The sequence below is a fragment of the Phoxinus phoxinus genome (assembly GCF_949152265.1).
Source record: "Phoxinus phoxinus genome assembly, chromosome: 12".
NCBI classification, from domain to species: Eukaryota; Metazoa; Chordata; class Actinopteri; order Cypriniformes; family Leuciscidae; genus Phoxinus; species Phoxinus phoxinus.
The window spans coordinates 25,060,981-25,078,616 of NC_136887.1; the positions used below are offsets into that span (position 1 = coordinate 25,060,981).

General features: G+C 37.8%; 1 long non-coding RNA gene across 1 annotated transcript; it reads right to left on the reverse strand.

Moving 5' to 3' along the window:
• Positions 1 to 13,372: 13,372 nt before the first annotated feature.
• On the reverse strand, positions 13,373 to 17,319 carry LOC307008359. The gene is made up of 3 exons (XR_013799793.1): positions 17,184 to 17,319; positions 16,175 to 16,272; positions 13,373 to 14,490 (listed from the first exon to the last, which is right to left on the reverse strand). It is a non-coding gene; the product is annotated as an uncharacterized lncRNA (long non-coding RNA).
• Positions 17,320 to 17,636: the final 317 nt, after the last annotated feature.

Sequence of the window (17,636 nt, forward strand, 5' to 3'; positions counted from 1 at the left end):
TGGTAGGGTTTTGGTATATGATGTCCATTGTTTTCTCTATAACGATTTACAAAGTCAGCAATTGATCCCCAGTTTTTAAAATTATTTTCGGATTTTAAAAGTAATGTATGATGACACCACAGATTCATGGTCTGCTGTTGCTAGATTGTAAACATGTTCAAACATTTATTCCAAAAAGGTGACGTTAGAACTAGCTTTTCGGCAACTGTTTCATAAACAAGAGTAACTCACATTTTAGACAACATTGCCAATAGTTCCAAATGACGCCAAAGCAGAACCGTAGCTTATCTGTGCAACACAGTAATTGTGTTTTATTCATGACCTATTCAAGTTGTTTTGAGCAAATCAGTTGAGTAAATGATTCAATGACTCATCCATAAGTCCACTTGATTTGTTCCTGAATGAACCAGTGTTTTGAATTAATCAGTTGAGTGAATAAATTAATGATTTAATGACTCACTCATGTAGTCACTTGTCGCCACCTACTGGTAACCTGCGAAACAACTCCAAATCCTCTCTGACAATGTGTCAAACAAACACAGACAAGTAGATTGATACAAACAAACGGGGATTTTTGGATCACAAAAAAAAATAGTTTCAGATGAAATTAGATACTTTCTACAGTGTCATAAAACTTCATGATAACCTTCACAGTATTTTCTGAGGCACATATGTTCAGCCGAATTTCACAGATATATCTGAGTTTAACAAGACTCTAACACAGAGCACAAGCAATGACAGGAAATGACACATCATTAACTGAGTGCCTGAGCTAAGGGTTGTAAGAAATAGGAGAGAGAGATATAGAGAGGGGGACCAAGATGAGAAGAGGGGGCCCTCGCTGGTTAGAATGGCCCGGCTGGAGCTCCAATAAAAACATGGCAGCCATAGCTAATGTGATTCCTATAGTGTGAGTCAGTGGTGTATAAATATCCAAGAAGGACCTCTCTCTCTCTCTCTCGCACACTTTTTCTGTTTTTCCTCTCATACTTTTAGGTATCGCAGATTCACCAGATTCACAAATCACCAAAAGGGCTTGCGTTCGAATTTTATGGATATTTATTTGACGCTTTCATTTCCTCTGCTTTGCCGGGGAAGAGATGGAAGTGAGTATGTGATGTACACTGGGCAAATTCCTCACCAGCTTTATTGAGCCCAAATAAATTGTGTGAGTGCATTTCCCAAAGCACTACATTTCCAAAGGGACTCCCCAGAGGCTATGCAGAGTTGTTGATAGCTTGCAGATTTCTGGCCGTTAACAGCCCTTTCTCTCTCTCACTCACAAGCACGTACACTGTGCAGCCTGGTACACAAGCTACTAGTGAGGGCATTTGAATATTATAGGTCACCTAGAAATGAAAATTTCAGTTTTCTATTTGTTCTTTTTTGCAAAACACAAAAGAAGAAAGTATTGATTATGTGAATGATGGTCTTTTCCATGCAGGTACAATGCATAATGGATTGGGTTTTCAAGGATAAAAAAGATGACAATGCACAGTAAAATTCCCATATTACACATGCACTATATTCCATATCTTCTGAAGTCATGTGATAGCAAACACAAATTTAAGTAATTATTTACTGAAATGTTTACATCTCTTTGGCATGTTTATGGGATAAGTGTGATGTCTGATTCATATGGACTGATAATTTATATATATATATATATTTTCTATGAATGACCTGATCCTGTTCACAAAAAGTCTAAATAATTTGTCAACAAATCAGACTTTGGTTCTCTACTCACTGACCCAATGATAATTATTTCCGTATTAATATTAATACAATTTCATACATAATAAAATTCTACAATTGTTTTCCTAATAATTTACTGTTTAACATGCTATTCAGGAATTTAGGCATTACAATATTATGGACCCTATTTTAACGATCTAAGTGCATGGTCTAAAGCGCAGGGCGCAAGTTCACATAGGGCCTGTCCGAATCCACTTTCGATAGTTTAACGACGGGAAAAATGGTCGGCGCCCATTCGGTCAGAATTTGATAGTGGAAAGGCCGAAAGCGTCCCCAGAGCGCAAACGGACCTGCTCGTGCGCGAGGTAAAAGTGCGCAAGCAGACCATCTATGGGACAAGCCGGATTCCACCATATCTTTATGTACACAATAATAATCTTTTACATTGTAATCCTTTTATTGTAAATATTTGGCATGTTTGTGTGCTGCTGTGCGTTTAAAAATCAGTATATGCGCGTTGTGGACCCGCCAATGGGCGCACATTAGCTACTAACGCGCTCTTTAAATAACCCCCAAAAAAAAAAATTTGTGCGCTTGACTTCAGACCAGACGCAGTCTAAAAATAGTGGACAACTGTGTTGTGCGTAACGTCTATGGACCATGGGAAGCAGACTTTGGGAAAAAAGGAGAACTAACACGAGGATCAATATCAGCGTGGCGTTTTTGAGATGCCGAGAGCTCCACGTCCGTGACAAACTTCGATTTGAACTTCTTACATGTACTTTATTAGACAGGTGAGCAAATATACGTTACATAAAACTAATCAATGTTATATAGTTCAACATGATGAAATGTTAGAATATAATATGTATGTTATTCTAAAGTTGATCTAGCTTATGCTAGTCTCATACAGACAAACTAACACATAGAATAACATTATAACATTCAACACACTCAAATGCAGTTTAGTGTGATAGTGTGTAGAGCAAGTAAAACAGCGCTGTGTTACCTCACAAGTCAAATAAACTGACCTGTGTGAGTATTAGTTCAGCATTTGCGGGTAGTTCGGTAGAATTAAATGTCCTTATTCCTTAATATCCGCGGGACTCGTTTGTGTGCGCTGATTTCTGTCTCTTATTAGCAATTGTGCCCTGCTTCATACCACAGTCATGATAAAAACATCAATGTATTCACTCATCCATAAACATTAATAGATCCATCGGCTTGACGACAAGTTCCATAATTCAGCAGGAAATTTTGCGTCATCAAACTGCGCCTTTGTTATTGTAACAGGTTAGCGACCGAATTTTTTTGAAATGAAAATTAATGATGACAAAGGTAATTCAATATAATCCAATACATGTCCAATGTCGACTGATACTGATATATTTAAATAAAAAAGAGTCTCTTTAATGTAATTTATCGTGCATACTTTAAAGATATACCTTCATGGTGCTTTTATCTCTTTTTTGAGATTTAAAAGCCTCAGCCCTAATTCATTGTAACTGCGTGGAAAAATAGCAACTAGTACAGTTCTCCAAAAACATCTCCTTTTATGTTCCATGGAAGAAAGTCAGTCTTACTGGTTTGGAACAACATGAGGGGGAGCAAATGATGACAGAATTCTCATTTTTGGATGATCTATTCCTTTAACAGCCCTCTCTTTCTGCCTATGATTCTCCCTCTCTCTCTCTCACCCTTGAGCACTCATACCGTGCATCCAAGCACACAAACTACTAGTGAGGGTGTTTGTTAAAGATGCAGCAACATGATCGTGCTTTGTTTTCAAATGGTCCTTCCTCTTCTGCTGTTGCAGCAAGTCGTTCTACAGTTTCCTCATGCCAAGCCATTATTTCTTCTCTCCCTTGTGTTTTACTGACCTTCAGACCAACTCACCAAAGCCCCCCCTCTCTGATCAGACAGCTGCCAGCACTCACAGCTCTGAGCTTATACTACACTCATGCATAGCCTGTGTGTGTTAAGCACTCATATTTTTAGCCTTGTTTTGTTGTAATCTTTTTTTTTTTTGCAGAAATGTTCAAATGACTGTACAGCCTTAAACTTTCTTGGACACACGTTTATTTGGCTGTGTTCTGAGTGTCTCTCGGTTCTTTTGACGGCCGGTTTGAATTTAGTCCAGAGGCCATTTAAAGGATCTTCAAGTCTTTCTTATTCAACACAGAGCTCTCTGCACCCCTAAACACACACACACACACACACACACACACACACACACACACACACACACACACACACACACACACACACACACACACACACACACACACACACACACACACACACACACACACACACACACACACACACATCTCCATCCTCACTTCAAACAAAGAGCTGCCTCATCACATTCTGTTGCTTTGAAACCACATGCACTCTCGGCTAACCGTGCATACACACAAATGCACAGCCCTGGTGTGTTTCCAAAGAAAGATGGAAACATGGAAAGCAAGAGGTGGGGCAATGGAGAAACACCAGAGGTTAAAAGAAAATGTGTTTTTCTTTTATGTCACGCTTTTCAGAAAACTTGGATAGGCCGTTTTTATATTTTTTCCTTCTTTTTCTTTTTCCTTTTACCAATTCACTTGCTTTGGCTTAAAGACTGGCTTTGGCTCTAGATGTGCTGGCCATGGTTGTGTGTGTGTGTGTGTGTGTGTGTGTGTGTGTGTGTGTGTGTGTGTGTGTGTGTGTGTGTGTGTGTGTGTGTGTGTGTGTGTGTGTGTGTGTGTGTGTGTGTGTGTGTGTGTGTGTGTGTGTGTGTGCGTGTGCATTTGTCATTTTTGCTTTTCCTTTTGCAAACAATTATTTTGGGGAATTACTAAAAAATGTGCTTTTATAAAACAGTTCAATAAAGAAAGTTTAGAATTGTTCTGATTAACTTATTGTGCTACACAATAGTTGCGTTCCTGAAAAAAATAGGTGTTTTTGATTGAATCTGTTGTATGGATGATTCAGTCACTCACTCATTAAGACGGATTATTTCTGATTGAAGCTATTTTTGAATTAATTGTTTTAATGAACGATTATTTGACTCCCTCATAAAGACAGCTGCATCAGAACGGAGTGAGGCTGGCGGCACAAGTGATAATGAGCGATTCCTTCTCTGTCATCACTCCTCTTTTCATCATTCCGGAGCTCCTCCGTGGGACTCGCGCCAGGTGTGGTGCGCAGGTGACACTCATTGTCACTCGCCCCAACGGCTTCGCTCCGTTCCCACACCTCTCGGCCTCGCCCTACTTGCCACAACTTCCATACTTTTTAGTAAGCAAAAAACAGTATGGGGAAGGAGTAGTAGGTCTGAATTCAAAGTAGGCGAAAAGTACCCAGATGACTTGGCACTTCCGGCACAATACTGAAGTGAAGCATTGATAAACATTTTACTATCCAATGGATTTGTGAATGGCAGCAAAACTGATGCTGGTAGGTCACATGATTAAGAAAACATGTACTACACATATGTACAGTGCTACATATACTACGGTACACATATTTGTACTACACACGTTCAACACGGCACAAGGTATAACTATCAAAAGAGGATCTCACAATTTTGGACGCAGCCAGTCACTTGATCCGTTCCGATGAAAAAGCGTTTTCAAAATAATCAGTTGAGTAAATGATTAATTGAATCACTCATAAACAGACACTTGATTTGTTCCTGAATAAATTAGCATATTTGATAGAATCGCTTGAATGATTCAGTGACTCGCTCATAAAGACTACTGGCGGAATAATTTAACCTGCAGAGAGATTCACTGAAAAATACTAATGCACAAACTTAATTAAAAAAACAACATTAATTGCACCAAGCTAAAGGCAATGCATTTTGTGAAAAAAAGGCGCAATCAGTGATTTTTGTTAAATAACGCACTCAAAAGTGCCGCAATCCTCCTCAATGTGGTTCATTTGCTTTTTTTTTGTGTGTGCACAGCTGACAGACTGAAGCTTTTATAGACATGGGATTCTCAGAAGCTTGTCAGTCTCTGACATTGCTTCTAGGGGATAAACATGACAAGAGCAGATGTACATTCATGAACTGGCTTCTGCACTTTATCTCTTCCATGTTCTCCGTTTCTCTCTCCCCTCCTTTCCACAATCTTCCATCTTCATGTCCCTTACCTGCATTCCTTCTACAATTGTATATTCCCCTCCAAATGTATTATTTTGGCGCATTTGAAGATGAACAGAAAATTCCTTTTGGCATGCAAGTCTCTGTACAGCCCATGTCAGAGTCTGTTAACACACTCGGCCCTGGAACTGTATGACTGACTGTTTTGTTTATTTCTCTACCTGTCTCTTTGTCTGTCTCTCTTTCTCTCTTGGGTGACTTTCTCTCTGTTGCTGACTCAGTCCATGCAGTCCAGGCATTAGAAACACAGTCTAACAGCTGCTTTCAATTAATTTTCTTTCCCCTGATCCGGCAGTGCTGACCGTCTCTCCTCTCTCCCACGTTCAGCCCTCACTCTCACACTCACAGCGAATCTAATCACTACTAGGCAATACCTCTCATCCTCTGTGTCTTCCATGTCAACTACCACATATTCTCACTCTACAAAAGGATCTGACTCAAAACTAAAGGTAATTGTAAAGTATTTAATGGTTCTGGTTTTGATTCCTCTCAATGATTTTGGGTCTTTAATGGTTATAATAAATAATTGCAACACCCCCCCCCTCCCCAAAAAAAAAAAAAAAAAACGATGAAATAAATGGAATTCCATCGCTAATTAATGAGATAATTCGAACATATAAAAACAATTATTTTGTGTTCAAAATATGTTTTCACAGGCAATAACAGGGTAAACAAACAAAAAAATGTGGCCAAGTATTCCATTCATTTATTTTTATGAAATACTATTGACAAAACTCATAATATGCATCTGGTCATATAAGCAAACCAGTCAGAAACGATACTGATTTAAGCCGGATACCGGATTACAAGAGTCATTCGTTCGGTAGTCAGGATAGCTTGGTGGCGCTGTAGCGTTTTTGATTCTCTATAAAGAATCGGATCATAAGAGTCATACGTTCGGGAGTCAGGATAGCTTGGTTGCACTGTAGCGTTTTTGATTCTCTATAAAGAACCGGATCATAAGAGTCATACGTTCGGGAGTCAGGATAGCTTGGTTGCACTGTAGCGTTTTTGATTCTCTGTAAAGAACCGGATCATAAGAGTGACCCCGACGGCTGCGGATCGGCTCCGTTGCGTGTTGGCTCCGTGCTCAGCCGTCCTGCAATACTCACCAGGTCTTGATTTGTTGTGGAACGGCTGTGGCCATGACTGACAGCTGAAGTCACGAGGACCCACGAGATTCATGTATGATTGCGCGATATAACCTGTCCCGCACAATCTGCTCGGTGCTGAATTGCTGCGGAATTCATCCGGCAAAAATAGAAGCTCTGCGAATCTGCCCTGGAGGGCTGCAGATCGCGAAGCTGGGACGGAGTTGGATCGCAGCCATTCCGCTGTCAGTGAAAATACACACATTGACTTTAATGGAAACTTATTGACTCCGCCACCATTCCGGATCGGATCCACAGCCGTTCCGCAGTTGGTGAAAATACGTTCGGGAGTCAGGAAAGTTTTGTTGCACTGTATGTTTTTGATTCACTACAAAGAACCAGATCATAAGACCAAGGCAACACTGGCACCGACAGACAGCAACAGACACTTCGTCGGGTTTTGTTGGATCAGTGTGTTACCCATGTTGGCGTCTATTGCCGTTGGTCGGCTCTCATTTTCGCCGATTGAACTAATTCACTCAATGTTTAATTGGTGTTTGTTGGGTTGTGGAATCCCCTGAGAAGTGACGTACTGTAATCTGGTCATTGGTGACGTTAGTCTGCATCTGTTCTGTGAATTGGCCTATATAGTAATTAATTTTGTAATCAGAATACACTTGTCTGTTGTCTGTAAATTCAGTATCGGCATTGAACATTTAGTGCAGGGAACTCTGTCTGAGTTTTTTAGTACAGGATTCCACACTAAAATGTGGCATCAAATAAGAATGCACATGCGAGAACCGTTAATGAAACTTACCATCATTCGATTCTGGTCTTATTGAAATGAACTGGTATAACTCCCATAACTCTTTGCCTGAACTCGTTATTTCTTGATTTCTGTGTTTTATCTCATTTATATTTGACTACACAGGCCCAGTGTGTTATGTCAGTCTTTGCAAAGTCTCATGTTAGTGTTACACTGCATTTTGGGATGCTTTCTCTGGTTCTGCCTGTCTCCCTGGATTACTCTGTTTTCCTGTGCCTTGGACCTTTTATTATTATCTGGACCGATTACCCTGTGGTTTTGACCGTAGGCATGTTAAATGGATTACGATTATGGATTAGACTCAATAAAGCTTGCATTTGGATCTCCTAGTCGCGTCTCCGAGAAGTAAACGTAATACTAACAAAATGTCCTGTCGTTCATCTAACCTCTCTTCCTCTCTTTTCCTGGAAGCTCTTATGCTCCAGTCATTTGTCCAAATCACCAGCAGGGATGTGGAAACAAAAGTGAATTAGCCCAATGATCTTCTTCTAACTTTCCCGATTTAGACCATTAAAGCACCGAATCATGTCTTTCCTTTTTTATCTCATGGTGTTAGCGTGTATTTTTTCTGTAAATATTGCAATTCTAATGTTCTGTCAGTGTATACAAGTTAAACTGGTTCTTATCAGCCCCACAGATAAACTACTGTGAAAGCTCTGCAGATTTGGAACTGCCATCCATCTTTTACATGCATGTTTATTTATTGAATATTTTGGACCATTTACACAAAACACATTCCATATAGCCTAATTCCACATATTTCCGTTCCGAATCAGCAGAAATTCCTTCTGGGTCTGGTCGCCCATGTCAGTTTAGAGATTTCTTTAAATATCTCCCCTCCCCAAATAAGTCAAGCAGCTACTGTGTAGTATTCAATTATTAACTTGCAGAATAATAAAGCTTGGTTGCTCCAATAGCGTGATTTACACAATGGGAGACTTTCTCAATGGTCTGAAAAGCCTGGTAAACCACAGAGGTTTGGCAGATGAACAGATACAAGACAATCTCTCAATAATTCAACATTGTGAAGGTCATCTGTGATTGTGCAGCAGAGGAGATAATGCATAGCAGTCAAAGGACAAAAATCAAGACCTATTCTATATTTATGTGTATCTCCAAAGTCATACCAACAGTTTACATCAACTGATGACAAAGAAGCATAGCCCCTCATGGTCGCTGATAAGCGTAATGAGGTTTAAGAACATATTTTAACATTCAAAGTCATTCCTTATGCAATCAGAAGCTGCTTGATGCAACAAATAACATTAATTGTAATCAGTTCTTACATTTGATACTTGTAAACAGAAGATATTATCCCACTAATCAGCTTCAGATGTTCCCGGTTTTAGACTAGTTGAGACTGGGTCTGTGTGGCTCAGAAATGTGTGGAGCCTTTTGGTCCAGAAATGTATTTTTTTGTAGTGGAAATGCTCCAGCTCTGGCACCAGCAGCCTGTCGGTGGAAAACTGGCATGGGTTAAGGCCTGTTCACACCAAGGACGATAACTATAAGGATAACAATAATGATAATATAGTTATCTTTATAGTTATAATTCTTGGTGTGAACAGCCCTGAAATGTGGTTTTCTGATTGTGAGTCCAGAAGCAAGTCTAATGAATGAGCAACTCCAGAAAAAGGCTCATAATTCAAATTGATACAAATTTACTAAGATATGTCACTATATTAACAATACTAGTTCATCAGGGAATTCTTGACCTTTATTTTGTTGATTTTCTTTCAGCTGAAATATCACCCAACCCTAATAAAAATGCAGGGCTCACATGGCTTGTCAACTTTTCACAATGTTGTTCCTTTCCATCAAACTCTCAAAGTCTTTTTGTAGCACTTTGCTACGGGTGCTCTACATGAAAGCATAACTTTCTGCAATCCACACGGTTCTACTTTTGGGTTTCATCAAGTTCTGAGATGTGGAGAGGATACATGGTGCTCTGGGGGTCGTCTTCTATCTACAAAGAGATTTTGATGCACAGGCCTAAATCCCCCTCCCACAATCCCCCTCGGTTTCTCTGACCACCTTTCCACTCCACATTTCTCTACCGCCTACATTCGGCCTCTTTTCGCTCCAGTAGCACATTATCTTCAGGTCATTAAAAAGCAGCTATCAATTATTCAGATCCTGCCTCTTAAACATGAAAAAAATATCAAACATATTAGCAGGATGTTCTTTTGGCTAGCTAAAGGCATTTGAATATTTCAGTGCCGAGGAGTTTTTAATATCTATATTTTAGCTGGAGCTCAAAAAGGTATTTTTACGAGGAAACTTTGTGGGAGCTCATGCTAGCTTTTCTCTTGTAAGCTTGAGGAAAAGCTACATAACTTCTAAGATTTCTGGAGGCAAAATATGGGTTTAAACTCTCCAAATCTGTTTTTCTCTCACAAATATACCTCATTATTTCTCTCATTTTTTTGAAGATGGTGTATAGTGAGTCAACATGATGACTGTGAATGTGAAATGGGTTCTTGAAGAGGAATAATCCACATGCTCACCCTTGCACAATAATCCACATGCCTCACTTAGTACTTCTCTAGACAAAGTACGGAAAGAAAAAGAAAAAACCTGGTGATGCTAAATCTAGTTTCCATGTTGAAAAAAAAGAACGTTTTGGTCCAAAACTTGGGGAGAATTTAAGCTGACTTTGCACAAGTCATTCTTTTTTTTCAACTGTAAAAATGTGCACACACATATAATTGACTGACAGTTCTTAATCGCAGTGGTGTGGAAATGTGCTGTAACTTTGTACAGATGTGCTTGGGAGCATCACATACCCATAGATGTGATCGGCCCCTTGGCAGTGCTTTCCGAGCATCAACGTGCACAATTGCGTGTGTGTGTGTGTGTGTAGTCTCTGAATTTAGTGCCGTTTCTAATATAATACTTGGCTGCAGTCTCTGCCACGGTAATTAGCCACATTATCTATGCTAGTGGTATTAATATTCCATCTTTCCATCCATCTCTCTGTCTCTCTCATTCATGCTGGAAGCAGTTTTTCCTCATCTTTCCAAGACCATTTGAGCAAAAGCTGCATCTCATATGGTTGAATTCATTACTCAAAAGAGAAAAACACAGCACAAAGCAATGCATTGTTTAACTTTGCTTTTAATCGAACAATTGGTTTTGTCTGACACAAACTCTGAGTTGAATTAAAAGACAAGGACTAATTCTTGTCAATTCAGTGGCAAAGTTTATCGCTATCTTATATCATTTGGTTACAAATACTTTGCTATAAGCTACTTGTGTGTTGATCTCTTGAGAAAAGAGAGGAGACAAAGGTATGGAGAGGCAATCAATTCGCACGTGTTGTTAGAGAGACACGGGGAAAGCAATAACACATGTTCCTCTGTTAGGTTTCCTGTGGAGGTTGAATGAGAAACAGACATGTAAATAGGCCCAGCTGAATTGCTCTCTGTATAAGTGAATGATTTAATACAGCACATTTACACTGAACTTTTCATTTAGGATCTCTAATGCAAATAAATCAATCAATCAATCAGCAATTCTTCATCCCTTCCTTCATTATATTTATATTTATTCTATCTTTATTCACACACAACATAATACAAATGTATAAATAAATACATTCAAAATTACTTAAAAGCACATCATAGTATTTGTTGTTCTCCAATTTATGCAACAAAAATACAAAACATAACAGTTTAAATAAATATGTATTATTAATATGCTACTTATGTTATTGTTTTGATTAATCTAATGATTCAGAATTGAGAAGGAAACTAACATCAAATTGTATATAAGTAATGAGGAGGGTAAAATGCCTTTAACATATTTAAATAAAATAACATCACACAATTCAATGTCAAACATTAAATTTTTGACATTTTTATTACATTTTTGTGAGGTTCATCCACACACACAACCACATTTGCCAAATGTAACCTGTACCATGACACAACCATCATGAGTCTGTTAAATTCGACCATTTGACCATTTCACCCAAAAATAAAACAATTGTGTTATCACTTACTCACCCTCAAGTTGTTCCAAATCTGTATTCTTTCTTCTATTTAACACAAAATAAGATATTTTGAAGAATGTTGGTCACCACCAGACAGTTGACAGCACCCATTGACTTTCATTGTAGAAAGAAACATAACGTTACTATGGAAGTCAATGTGTGCCGTCAACTGTCTGGCTACACATATTTTTCAAAATATCTTCTTTTGTGTTCAACAGAAGAAAGATACGCATACATGTTTGAAACAACTTGAGGGTGAGTAAATGACGACAAACATTTGGATGAACTATTCCTTTAAACTTGTTGGCTGGATAACTCTTACTGGACAAGTATATGGAGACCCAGCTGACAGATTACTGTTATCTCAATAGGAATGGATTATTGATGGATACACAGAGATTGTGGCTTTCTATGCTTCTCTCAGTGCCTGGTCACGTGACTGTCAAGCGCGCCAAACACGATCACAGAGTGAGCTTCAAAGATACAATTAACGCGACTCATTAACTAATTAACATAAACAAACAAACTTTTTATGACACAAAAACTATCTTTTGGAAGTCCATATTTTTACCTGTAAAACAGGATTCAAAGAAATGATCGGGAGAGTCGGGTCCGCTCTTTTAATACTCCTCTGCAGATATGAGGGAGCATGCACAGTTCACAGTTTCATTCGCGACCCTCCAACCAGAATGTCAAAATAAGAGTCCTTCAAAATAATGCTTTTCTGTCCATATGAATGTAAACATAGATTTGGTAATTTGCATAAAAACACTGCATAAGAAAATAATGCAATAATTTCACTCATAACAAAATACATATTCAGAAAAGGAATAAAACACAATTGTGTACTTTTTGTGTATCACATAGTTATATTGAATAACTTATCTTAAAGCCCAATAGAATGTAGATGATCAGTAGTTGAGTAGAATGCAGTTGCCAGTTAGACTGCGCCGGTAGATTAGCATGAGCCACGAGTTATGGCCGTTCCTCTGAGAAATTTGTGTTTGCTAGAATGCATGTCCTAATTAAACAATTGAATCAGATGGCTAATGCTGAGCTGTGTTTTGCTTGTTTGTTTGCTACCCTCAAGCCAATTACGCTTGGGCTGTGTTACTTGAACATGATGTTAGCCAGGCGGACTAATTAAATTGGTGAGCTGGTGTCCCTGCAAGCACAGTGGTGTTAAGACTGATGCAAGTATGCAACCATTTCTCAACCCACTGCATCTGGGTAGTGTATGAACTTAAATAACATAACAGACAGTGTTTGATCTACTTTTAGTTTATAATTTGTAAAAAAAAAAAAAGAGTATTTTTTTTCAGAATACAAGCTGTTATGCTTTTTGGACCCATAAGTTATACGGTGTCTACCAGCAGCGTTTTGAAGTTAGCAAAATGGCTAACTTCGTTTCAATAAGGAAAAAAAGAAAAGAAAAAAAAAACTGCTGTGCACATCTTTTCCAAGATCATTCAATTATTTTTCGAGATGCTCTAGCTCATTGTACTTGAGACATCTAAAGTGTTAACAAACAAGCTTATGTGCAAAAATTCTTAATTATTAATTAGCGAGTCTTGTTGCTGTGGAACAATCTTGTACAAAAGTTTAATTGCCATCTGTGATATTTGAGCTCTGTATATCATTGCACACAAACAAAAGGTAGGTCACGCAGAAATAAAAGAACAGATGATAGCGGTGTGCCTGAAATAGTTTATCGCAACATATAATGTGGTGTTAATTTAATTAGTAGCTTTTTTTCCTTTGTCTCTATTTCGTGGAATATATTCAACAAACATGTTGTCTCTGAAAAACTACTTGAAAAGGCAAGATATTTTGAGTTTTGAAGCATGTAGAAAACCTAGGTCTACTGCATTTACTATCCGATAATGCACTGCACTAATAGAGCTTCTTCATTGAAATGTGACCCTTTTGACTATCAAATGTGAAATGTTTATCACTGCATAATGCATGTTGTCATGCATGTTTTAATAGAATTTACTTAGAAATTAAAAAAAAATATCAATACTCACTCTCATGTTGTTCCAAACAAATTTTAATTAATCTTCAAAACAGAGATTTTTGTCCCTCCATTGAAAGTCTGTTCACCCAAAACTCTGACGGTTCAAAATGTTCAGAGATCGTAAAATACCATTATTTGAATCAAGTGGTTTAATCCAAGTCTTCTGAAGAGACACGATTGCTTTATACAACCATGTGATCAAATGCACTTGATTATTGTTTGCGTGAAATGTTATGAATACACTAAAGCTACACCAAATTTTCTCCATTTGCTTTTCTGTTTCTTCCTCGGGAAGCTTAACTGTGTTGGCGTGACGTGAAAATGAACATCATTGGTTCTTAAACGTCCGTTTACCAAATTTGAATGCTCTACTTATGTTTGCTGATCAGTGTTTTTATATGAATAAAAGCCTAGATTAAATCCGTTCATCATATATATATATTTTTTTGTATAGGAATATTGCTTTCTGTATCAGTTGGACGTTTATTCCTATTTCTTTATTTTATTGTCTTGTTCATTGTCCTGCTTTGTTCCTCCCTTTCACGTGTCTTGCAGATGTCCTGCAGTGTGACACTCTTTGAAGAAAGCTCCATAAAACCGGGTGAGATGTTGTTGGGAAAAGTGAGAGACACAGTGACACACTGCAAGACTCCACTCACAGGAGAGCACAGGTACATTTGACAGCAGCAGGTTTTCTCAGTCTTTTTCTCTCATTTAATTCTGCAAAGCAAAAGAGAGACAGGCTGAGTGGCAGAAAGAGACAAAAATGACTCATTGACAGAACAGGAACTTGCAGAGACTACACACACACACACACACACGCACACACACACACACGCACGCACGCACGCACGCACGCACGCACACACTTATGGATACTTTTGGCTTTGTGGAGACAATAAACTTTAAACACTTTTAGTGTTTTGCCAATTAATAATTTATTTAATTTATATCCACTAACAGTGTCCAACAAGAGTACTGTATGTATCACAGAAATTGTGAATCATGTCAACTGCACATTGTCATTTCCACCAAACTTAAAAATCTTTTTGGAATAAAAACTTTTTTTTTTTCTGGCTAAGGCTAATTGGTAACACTTTATTTTACAGTGTCATTGTTACATGTTAGTTACTATAGCAATTAACTAACCCTAAACCAAACCAAACTCTAATCTTAACCCTAAGTACATGTATGCTTAATATTACTCAATACTTAAATGTATAATTACAGTGTAACAAAGACACCCTAAACCGGCTAATTCATAGTTAGTATATCCTAAACCCACAGTTATATAATGTTTCCACACTTTCTGCATTGACAAAATAAAAATATTCTGTTTACAAGTCAAGTTTACCTTGATTTTTTCTTTGCTTTCTTTACACATTGAATGTCTCAATATGAAGCATGAACTACAATGCCACCGTTGTCTCCTTGGTAACCACTTTTGATAAAACTTTATTGGAGGACAATTTTGGTCATTGTGTAAATGACGCAACAACTAAAGGAATATTTGAGTTTAAAAAAACATCTTGCACTCTCTGTTCATTCAAAGATGCAATATTATTTTTTATGATGGATTTTGATGGATTTTCTTTAGTTCAGATTAAAAGATGGTCTGGGTCTAATACAAGGGTAAATACTAAAGGGCATTTGAAAAGTAATAATAAAGGATGAAGGCATGGTTAAAACTAGTTTTGGACAGTTTTATTGTGACCTTCATGTAGAGAGAGAAAAAATAACAGAGAAAATTCTGTTTGGTTTAATAAAAATCAACCTCTGACACATAAAACGTTAAAGAAACAGCCACAAAAGTCAGACAAGACTTATGTTCTTCAGACAAGAACATACTATACTGTATGTTTAGACTGTGGTTAGAAGGTTAGCACTGTGGTTAAGTTATGTTAATAAGAGACTAATGCTCCAGCAGACAACATCTGAACAACATAAAGAAAGAGCTTTTTTTAGTCAAAACAATTCCATTGTAACAGATCTAAGAGCATGGTATTCCAGTCACCATGTCTTTCGCATGTAATTTAATGCCTGTGTGATGGGGAAACATGCAGTATCACAGATTCATGCATTATTTTTATTGAATCCACAGTAGAGCAGCAGATGTGTATTTCTGCTCAGACAGGCAAAGGCAATGGCGGAGAGGTATTTTTAGATGGCATGTTATAATAGCCACTACTGGTAAAAATGACATTTCCTGACCACTCCACTGCCAGGGTACAGAGTGTTCCACACACACACACACACACACACACACACACACACACACACACACACACACACACACACACACACACACACACACACACACACACACACACACACACACACACACACACACACACACACACACACACACACACACTTCACCACAGTTGTAAGAGCAGAAGCTTACTTGCAACTAATATTTTTCCTCCCCTCATAATGTTCCTCATTCGGTGCCTGCCTTGCTGTCTACTGCCTTCATAGACGGCTGCCGTAAGGAGGATCTAACTGAAAATGTTAAAAAAAGAAAGGAAAAATAAGTGGTCAATTTGGAACACTCTACATAGGCGGCAACTCAACTCCTCACCCGAAGCACACAGAATACTGAACACACAATTGTTTTTGTTTTCCACACAGTTTAGTATTAAGAAGCTAAGTATATTAATCAAGGTCAGGTCAAAAATATATAATGCATATATATATATTCCGCACATATTTTTACATGCATATTACAGCTAAATCTTGACTATCTAAAAAAGAACCACTGAATATGCAATCGTAAAAATTTGTACATCAATAAAAATAAAAACCTATTAGGAAAGTATTTGACATTTGTCCTTTAATAGTAAAATTACAACAATTACACTTTTTGGTGAATAAACTCCAAAGACAATTTCGTTTTTGAAATGAAACCAATTCAACCCAATTTTAATAATTAAAAGCGAGCTTCAAAAACATATTTGGTAATTACATAAAATTAACTGATTAACATCAAGTGCTGAGGAAAGTTGTAAAAAAAAAAAAAAAAAGAATCACTATTACAGGAATACTCCTTTTGACTTCAAAGTAATGCACAATAATGATATATAAATAAATATGAATAGCTTACTTTCAAAAGAAAACATTATGTGTATAGATTAATATATAAAAAAATACATATAATAATATTTTTTTTATATTCACAGTCTTGTTTACAACAAATATTTTGCAACACATACACATGCTGGATATGAATGGTCCTTTATTCTTCACAATCTCTCTCTCATGTACAATTGCCCTTTAAAATTCCAGGTTTTTATTTTAGTCATGAGACAACCACATTAATCACTAAGAGCAGCCAATGGCCTCCGGTGGACTCGAAACACAAATCAGTAAGATTCAGATTTATGATAAATGCCGTCTGAACTCCCCTGCACTACCAGATCAGTGATTTGCGATCCCTCAGTCGCCCCACAGATCCTGTGATCTCCCGAAGCGGGATGCCTTCCCTCTCGGCGTCCACTTGGCCAGTCCCCCCTCCTCCTCTAATCATCATGTGCTTGGGATGCCTGACCCATCTTGCCCCTAACCGAGAGAGGGGGAAAAAAGTACATGCATTCGGCCAATGGTCCACCTCTCACATGCTTTGCATTTTTTCCATTGGCAGCACATTTTTACTCTGCCCTCCTACTAAACTTTTATGAGATGTGTAAAGATTAGAAAACGGTTTGTATTCCTTGATTCATTCCATGGCCTTGACAAGGAACAAGGAAGACAATGCATTTTCCTCTTTGCTATTTTTTATGTCAATGCAAGTCTTATGTTATGGCCTCACCATTAAATAGTCATTCTTATATTAGATTCAACCCAAACTTAATTAACTACCTCTGTCC